Source organism: Sinohyriopsis cumingii, chromosome 3 (genome assembly GCF_028554795.1).
Source record: "Sinohyriopsis cumingii isolate HCF-2022 chromosome 3, ASM2855479v2, whole genome shotgun sequence".
Taxonomy (NCBI): domain Eukaryota; kingdom Metazoa; phylum Mollusca; class Bivalvia; order Unionida; family Unionidae; genus Sinohyriopsis; species Sinohyriopsis cumingii.
In genome coordinates, this window is record NC_142963.1 from 109,426,628 (window position 1) to 109,435,373 (window position 8,746).

The following is an 8,746-nucleotide window of genomic DNA, read 5'->3' on the forward strand; positions in this document are numbered from 1 at the left end:
AATTTGTGCCAAGACTTCAGCAATGGTAAGAGGCAATAGATCAAGTTTCTGTCTCTTACTTTCTTCTCCTTTCTTCACGAATGAATTGGATCGTTTCATCTTGACTGCAAAAAGTCAAATGACTAAAGTTTAAACACCATGGGTCACTTTATATCCATGACATGCCAGCATATATAAAGGGTGTGTGTCTTGTCCTTCCACTATTCATTTCACTCTCAAACCGAGCAGAACAATGGACGAGACTATACAGATCGAACTTTTCATCAGAGCTTTGCGATGGGTCATCAGAAAATTTTCTTCAGACCAGCCGACGAACTACTCACCCTCCTTTCGAGATAAAAGTCAAGATACTTGCTATATCTGTAAGAAGAAAGGACATTGGTCTTCAGAGTGTCCAGACCGTCAAAAAACAAAACAGGGGTTAGAAGAAACAAAAGTCAAGATACCTGTTATCATTGTCAAGAAAAAGGACATTGGTCTCCAGATTGCCATAAGAAGCAACAGGAGCAAGAAGAAGAAGAGGGGAGTTATGGAGAGGAAGAAGAGGAAAAAAGCAGACAGGTGAAGAAACAGGAACAGGAGAAAAAAAAGGAGGGAAGAAAGTGAGGATGAAGAGGAGGAAAAAGCTGTGAAAGTGAAGACATTTTTTAAAAAAAAAGAGAGAGTGAAGACAGAGAAAGAAGAAGTCTATGAACTTTTTAAAATGTTATGTTGTGTTGTGATTTGGATTGTAAAATTTGTACCAGAATAGACAGTCTATAAAAAGTAAGTGTCTCTTGGTTTTGATTTTTAGAATAAGAATCTACACTCACGCACTCAACCATTCACACGTACTATAGGGGTAATAAAGGGGTTTTTGAGTTTTAATTGATGTTGGCAATTGAAATAGTATCTCTTTTCGAGAGACATGGGTGGCCCTGAAAAGGACCTTTGGGGTATTTGTTGATTCAAACAATCAACTTTAACTGTCTTAAGCCTTTGCCACGGCCAAGGCCTACTTCTGGAATGCGTACTGTCGATGATTTGGTAGAAATCACTAAGGGTGGTATGGTAGGTGTTGTCACTGGGTTGGGTTGTTTAGCTCGGGAAGGCCTTTTTCTCTTCGGTCGTAATAAAGAAGTCTGATACATTTGTTTCAGACTTCTTAACTCCGCAAAATGTCTAACAGTACCGTAACGGTGTGACTTTCACACCCTTGTTTCTTTACTGCTTCTTCTTCTTCTTGTTGTTTTTTTTTTTACCTCTTCTTCTTGCTGCTGTTGCTATAGGAGAAAAGCTTGTTCTGCTTCCTTTTGCTGCTGTATAAATTTCTCCAATTCTTCTTTCTGTCTCTGTTTAAAATTCTCCACGTGTGGTAAAGAAGGAAAAGGTGGCGAAGGTACTGAGTCCGGAACAAATTCTTGTGAGGTAAGAAAATCCACAAAATCCCAATTGACCTCTTCTGGAAGTAAATCCGGGTTCCCATGGGTAATCCCCACGGCCGGTGCACCCCAATTCATTGTCTTCTGAGTTTGCGCCATGTTTATGCTAACTGTCGCATGGATTGACTGCGCACAAGCGCTAGTGCCTCTATATAGGGAATGTGACGTCACGGACTGCTCTCTTCCGATTGGACGAATGGTGACTGAATTTTGTAACGCGTGTTTGGATTTGTCAATCAACTCAATCCGTTTCAATCCTCCCTCTCCCTATAAATAATCGCAGTTTGCTGCATTCCTTCACCTGTTCTCGTCACCAAGATGTGGACCGACGTAGAATCCTTTACTCTCGTCTCTTCAATGCTGTTTAGAACGGACTTACCCATGCACGTACGATCCTCGTGGGTCATTGTCAGGAGGACGGATACCTGTGTGTGGAAAAGAAGAATATACGTAGAAAGACAAGGTTGTTTAAAGAGAGTGATGATTGATCTACGGTCCAGAAGTAAGACAGAGTGTAAGGACAAGAAGGAGACCAATGCGGTGCCATCTATGTTAACAGTATGGTATGTTAACATAAAACACAAAGGCCCTTTTCAGGGTCACTCCAATGTCTCGAAAAGAAATTACCTTTCATGCCCCAATTTTTTTCTTTTTTTTAAAAAAAAAATGTTAAATTTCCCTTGACACTATACAGTCCCACCATGTTCAATTTCCCTTGACGCTATATAGTCCCACCATGTTCCATTTCCCTTGAAGCCATAGTACAAAGTCACATTTCCTCCCATGTTCCATTTCCCTTGTCGCCATACAGTCCCATATTCCCATGTTAAATTCCCCTTGTCGCTATAAGGCATTCAAAATTTTCCCCATGTTAAATTTCCATTGTCGCTATAAGGCATATCCCCTATTTTAACATTAAAGTCCCCTTGTCGCTACATCGTCCCTATTCACTACTAATGGCGAAGAAGTTCTCAAGTAGTGTTGATGTCACTGCAGAACTGCTAGACTAAGGGACAGAAGCTGAAATTAGAAAGGAAAAATATTTGTAGATTGTTAATTTGTTGAGTCTACTGTATGCGCACGCCCTCCCGTTTGTTTGTATCCCCTGCCGATTATAAAAACAAACGGCATCAAGGGTACTAAAAATGCACAAAACGTAGTCATTTCATTCACTGACTTTTAAGTTATAACCAAACATTCAACTTGCTCGCGTTACAATTCAAACAGGAGTTTCTTTATTAACACGGTCGCCGGGGGGCCCCGAGTGGCCGAGTGGTCTAAAGCGCTCTCCGTTACGGATCACTGCCATCTCACCTCTGTCTGCGTAGGTTCGAATCTCGGTTCGGCCAATGTGGGAATGTGAGAAAGCTTGCCAGTAGCTTCTCGAGGGTCGGTGGTTCTTTCCGGGGATTTCCCGGGTTCTTCCTCCACCATTAATACTGGCCGCCATGTATAGCCTATCTTGCGCTGAAAAATGGCGTTAAAACATACAACAACAACAACAACTGTCTGCGTGGGTTCGAGTCTAGGATTCGGCCAATGTGGGTACGTGGGTGAGCTTCCCAGTAGCTTCTCGTGGGTCGGTGGTTCTTCTCGGGGTTTTCCCGGTTTCTTCCTCCACCATTAATACTGGCCGCCATGTATAGCCTATCATGTGCTGAAAAATGGCGTTAAACCCAACAGCAACAACATTAACACGGTCGCCATATTTGTCTGGGCCATACTCTGTTTTCAAATAACAAATGTGATGTAGTTCACTGAATTGGAAAATCTCAGTATTTCAGTAAATTTTGGAGTTGAATCTTTTTGAACACATTTATACAAGAGTTCTTCTTTTTATCTGTTCAGTTTGTTTTAGAAATACTGAAACAAGGTATTGCAATTATTGGTCAGTAAGCATTATGCTTGATTACATCGAGAGCTTCCGTTTGATTTGAAACGCCAAGTCGACAGTGTTAGTGACCTCTTGCTGACAGGTTAGAAATTATTTATCAATGAATGGAATGACTAAATTTTGTAAATTTATTTTAATATCCTTTATGTTTTTCCTTTTTAAAATATGTAGGGGTGTGTACAAATAAATGGGAGGGTGTATGAATAATGTAGTTAGCTTACAAAGATTGTTTAATATGTGAATCGAATTGCAGTTGATAGTCAATTTCAATTCCTTGCATTTTCACAATTTCTTCACAGTTATGACAGCACTTTTTTATGTTAAGTACAGGCTTCAGACTGAATGTCTTTTTACCCCAGCTAGTGCTCCAAACTTTTCGGGGTGGACTTGCATTTTGTTTGCCTTGAACCTGTCAGTCAGAGTGTTGGACTATTAAGTGTATCAATCTGAGTGTCAACGTCCGGTGAAGAAAAGGGAAAAGTTTTATCATCAGCATAGTTATATAAAGAGCCATATTTAACGTAATTTTTTTTAAAAATGTCATTGATAAAAACATTAAAGAGTAAAGGTTCATAGATGACCTCTGCAGAACACCTTTTAGAATTTCCGTCCAGCGACTCGAGACACTATGCATCATACTTTGCTGCTTTCGATTTGACGGATAGCTCAGACACCTAATGTGCCAGCTGACATTCCATAAGCCCTTAGCTTGCAAAGCAGAATATCATGAGGGAGACAAAGAAAAGCCTTTGGTAAATCCGTCAAAACCACAGCTAGATTTTTGTTTTCATCAATCCTTCTTCCAGTCTTCTAGTAAACGTAACAGACTGGTCTGGCATCCAAGACTTGCAAGCACCGTTATTATCTGCATATAATTATGGTGGTAACCCTCTCCATAAAGCTGTCCTGTCTCATTTTACATCAGTTGCGTTATGTATTTAATACACGAACATTCCGCTTACCATGCGTGAAGAAGGTGAGTCAAGATGGACTGTCTCATTCAACACTGGGGGGGGGGGGGCGTATCATAACATTCCATTTACCATGAGGGAAGACGGTCAAGCTAGACTTGCTCATTTAGTATCGGTTGTGTATATTAGAACATTCCATCTATAATGAGTCTATATTTGAAGATTATATTTGCATTTGAAGTTTAATTTTAAAAGAAATGCCTTGCTAAATATAAAACATTTATAAATTCTGTATGATTAACATATCAATGAGTAACAAGTAATATTTTTTTCTTCAAATTTTTAAGGCCACGAACATATAATGAAAACTATACTTACATTGTTCATTTAGTTTCAGAAACCGATTATACATTATTGTGTCATAATTATTTTCGAAATGCTTTGTTCTTTTCGGAAAAAGAGAAACAAAATCTATCGCATTTTGTGAAGTTGTTCACGTAATCAGTCCCATGGGAATTCGATGAATTATTTTGTTTAACCAGCCATGATTAGAATGTGCAGTGTACCTGGTTCGCATCACTATTTTGATTCGGTTATCATGGCGCCCTCTGTTGTCGTAATGGGCCATTAATCTATATTTCATCTTGCGTCGTGTTAACAGCCAGCTTGCAACTTTGATAGTGCTACATTATAATTTTCAGTTTACATGAAATGCATCAAACAATAAAAGAAAGAAGAAAAAGAAAGAAAAAACAGCTTACATTGCAGCCATTATAGCTCCATAGCTACCAGGTAGAACATACGTTGTCACATCTCACAAAATATACTGGTAGCATTTTTATTGAAGTATTGGATGAAATATTTATTATGTCATAATCTAGCAACAAATGTGTGTATCTTGGTTCCCATGATAGCCAGGTGAGAAATATAATGTTCACGTCTTCAAAACCACTTTATTTAATATTATCAAATTGTCAAGAAATGTTCAAATGCGATATGGTTTAGTTATTTTTGTTTCGTATGCCTCGATAGCAACCAAACATCTTTGACATCAGCCAGGTAGAAACTTGTTTTAATATTTGTAAAAAATTTAGTGATAATTTACGTCAAGCTTTAGAAATAGAAGAAATACATTTTAGATTCTTCTACAATTGTTATATGTATTGAGAACAAAATATTCTCTGATAAGAGAAAAACAAATTATATTTTTCTGGCAGGAAGGAGACCTTGGATTTATTTTCAAACCAGAATTTTTTTCTCTATTACCTCAAGATACTAGTAGTTAATTCTTTTCATCTAATAAAACTGGGTATGATATGTTCTTTTTCCAGAAATTAGAGCGAGAATTTTTAAAAGCTATCTGAAGGCTAGAAATGTAGAGTTTTGGTGTTAAAATACCCCACCCCCAACAAAAATAAACTAAATTGGCACTCCTCGAGTTTCATGCACAAAAAAAGAGGGGAAGAATGTCTAAACCAAGACGAACCTGCACATTACTCATTTTCTTTAATATTATATTAATCTAAGCCTAGTGAGCCATACTTTGTTCCAGGCGTCAAGAGTTACAACCTATTAAATATAGCTCTGTTTATAATATCATGCTATTATGTTGGCGGCATAACGGATTTACTTTGTCCATCTATTTCAGTTGAATCATTTAAGTCCGTGGATCCATCTGTCTTATTTACCCATGATAAAACTCCTCTAAAGCTTCACTTATAGTACTGTGTGTGAATGGGGACAAGTATGTTTGTGTACCTTGTAAATAAACAAATAAGAGGGCTCATCCTTTCATTATTTTATTGAGAGAGAGAGAGAGAGAGAGAGAGAGAGATGGGGGGGGGGGAGATGTTACAACGATCCCATTACATAACAAACTACTTGCTTTATCTACTGCTCTAAAACTTCATATTAAAATCGATATTCTTAAAGGAGGGCACATTACTATGTAACAAAACTATTTCACCCCATCCGTGACACCTACACATTGTTACAAATTTGATTTGATCCTATTAGCGTAGTCAAGCTGTTTTTAGACGAGGTTACCCCATGTACGTAGAAGTTTGGCTGTCTTTCAATGCAATTTTTAACCCTATTATAATGAAAATGACCTGGATTTTTCTACATTTAGAATTAGACAGAAAATGAAAGCAAAGTTAGGTTTTTGAAAATATATGCAGTAGAGCCTCTTTAACATATTTATTGATTCAAGCTAAAATACAAAATGTAACCAGAGTCACTGAAGCAATGACCTGCTTTTTCAATGAGAGTAGAACTCATTATGATGCATTCCTTCACCATGTTCATGTTTTAAGGTACAACATGTGTATACTGCCTGCAAAACCTACTTGGTCATGAACTCAACATAGAAACCAAACCCATGCCAGTAAAACGTGAATTGCAAGCCAGAGACCTTTTGTTGTAAGAATATTCATCTTGATGATTCTAGTATGAGCAGTACTTGACAAAATAAACTTAAAACAGAACTGAAAGTGTCAGTTAAGCAAGAAATAAGGAAACCATGTGATCATTTTGTTGAACTCATCAAGATGCATCTCCTCACAATATTTCATGATTCTAGATATAAAAGTAAGTACAGAAAGCAACAACAAAAAATATAATAAAAAAATTTGAATTTCCTGAAAGTGTACTTTCTAAGATTGTTCTGCAAATCCAAACGACTTGACCCATGTCGTGAAAAACATGATACATACCATAACTGTACTGTAATTTCCAACTGAAATCTTTCTCTTTACAGCACTGAATTGACCCAATAAATCCAGTCCATCATAATCAGAAATGCAAAATGGCGTTGGATCAAAAGAAAAATAGAATCCATCCATTCCAGACCAATTGGAAAAGTTTTTCAATGAACATTCTTCCAAAATATAACTCTAAATTTCAATTTTAAGTAGATCAAAAGAAGAATTTTTTGTAACTAATGTTGAGCACGCGATAAAGTCCAAAGGTTGCTGGGTGGTGCTATGTGCGAATTAATATTGTTACTGTCTATTAATGAATCTACGGTTGTGTGATTTGGATTTTTAACATAGCTTTAAAAAAAAACTTTCCCCCGTCATATCGCTACGATGTCTGCAGTGTGAAGTTTATAGGAATGTCTACTAATGGGACATCATGCTGCCGATATGTATTGTTATGTCGCCCCCTGTCATATTATTCTGATACTAGACCGACCAGTCCTAACACAAACCTCTTAATGCTGAGCGCCAAGTGAGTTAGCTGTTAGTACCATTTTTATAAGTTTTTGGTATGACTGGAAAGGGGTTCAAACCCGCGACCTCCCACATCCAAGACGGACCCTCTAACCACTTCGGCCACCGGAGCGGTCGTCAATCAGATGCGAAGAACTCTTCAATATTATGAGTGTATCTTGCTCATAACTAGTCCGAGATTCTGACGATATAAACTCACATACCAAATCCGATTAAAAATATGGGACCGCTAATACAAGCCTATGTAATCAATCTGATCAAATCCTGACCAGAAATATGGCCTCAACAGGTTTGCATGTTTGTCCAATTAGATGCAAGACAACCCCACTAATAAACATCGATGTTGCTTATATCTAAACTCATCTGAGATTATGACGGTATAGTTAGAAAGTGTTTAGAAACTATGCCAATAATAACCTATAACGCTTTATTAATGAGTGGTTGTCACTCATAATCGAACAAATCTGAGGCTTTGTCGAGGACGTCCATACAAGCTTACATCCGAATTCTGACCCAAATATGATCAGAAACGAAGCCTCAAGCGTGTCCACAAATGTGGATGGATGGATGACAAAAGATGCAGGGTCATACCATATGTGCTTGGCCTTCGTCCAAGCGAGCTAAAAATAGCAACAGTAGTTTTCTAATTTTGCATCTATTCTGTTCTTTCCAGGATTGTTACCGACTAGAAAATAAAGGTTAAAACTATTAAAGATCTTTGCTTAAAACAGTTCAGTTTTGCTTACACCTTGTACACAGCTCCCAATTTCTGTTCCTAGACCAATCGCGGTGATTTCATCGGGGTGGTGATGCCACGAGTGACAGTACAAACTGTTCCCATTTCACCAGCATATCTATTCAAGAAACGCGAAAGCCGTAGATTTGCTACAACTGAAATGCATTTTACAGATTCAAAGGCCCCATGCCAAGGTCGATTGCTATATAGGATCTAGTTTCCATTGCTAAGATAGAAACGTATTTTACAGATTAAAGGACCAAGGCAAAGGTCAATGGTATAGAGGAACTAGTTTCCATTTAACGAGAGTTCCATTCATTGGGACATCAGCCCTGTGAACAGCATTAAGCAGACAAGACAAATCTTTTCATGTCAGTTAAAAATTGATGGCATACACTAGTATTATCCTACATTTTCAGTTCAATACAACTGATGCAGAATATACAGCACATGACTTTAAAAAACATTAAAACAAAATCGTTAAAACTGTGGATACAGACTATAGGGCGATATAAAGGTCCGCTATTCAACAGTAATTTGTATACAATGAG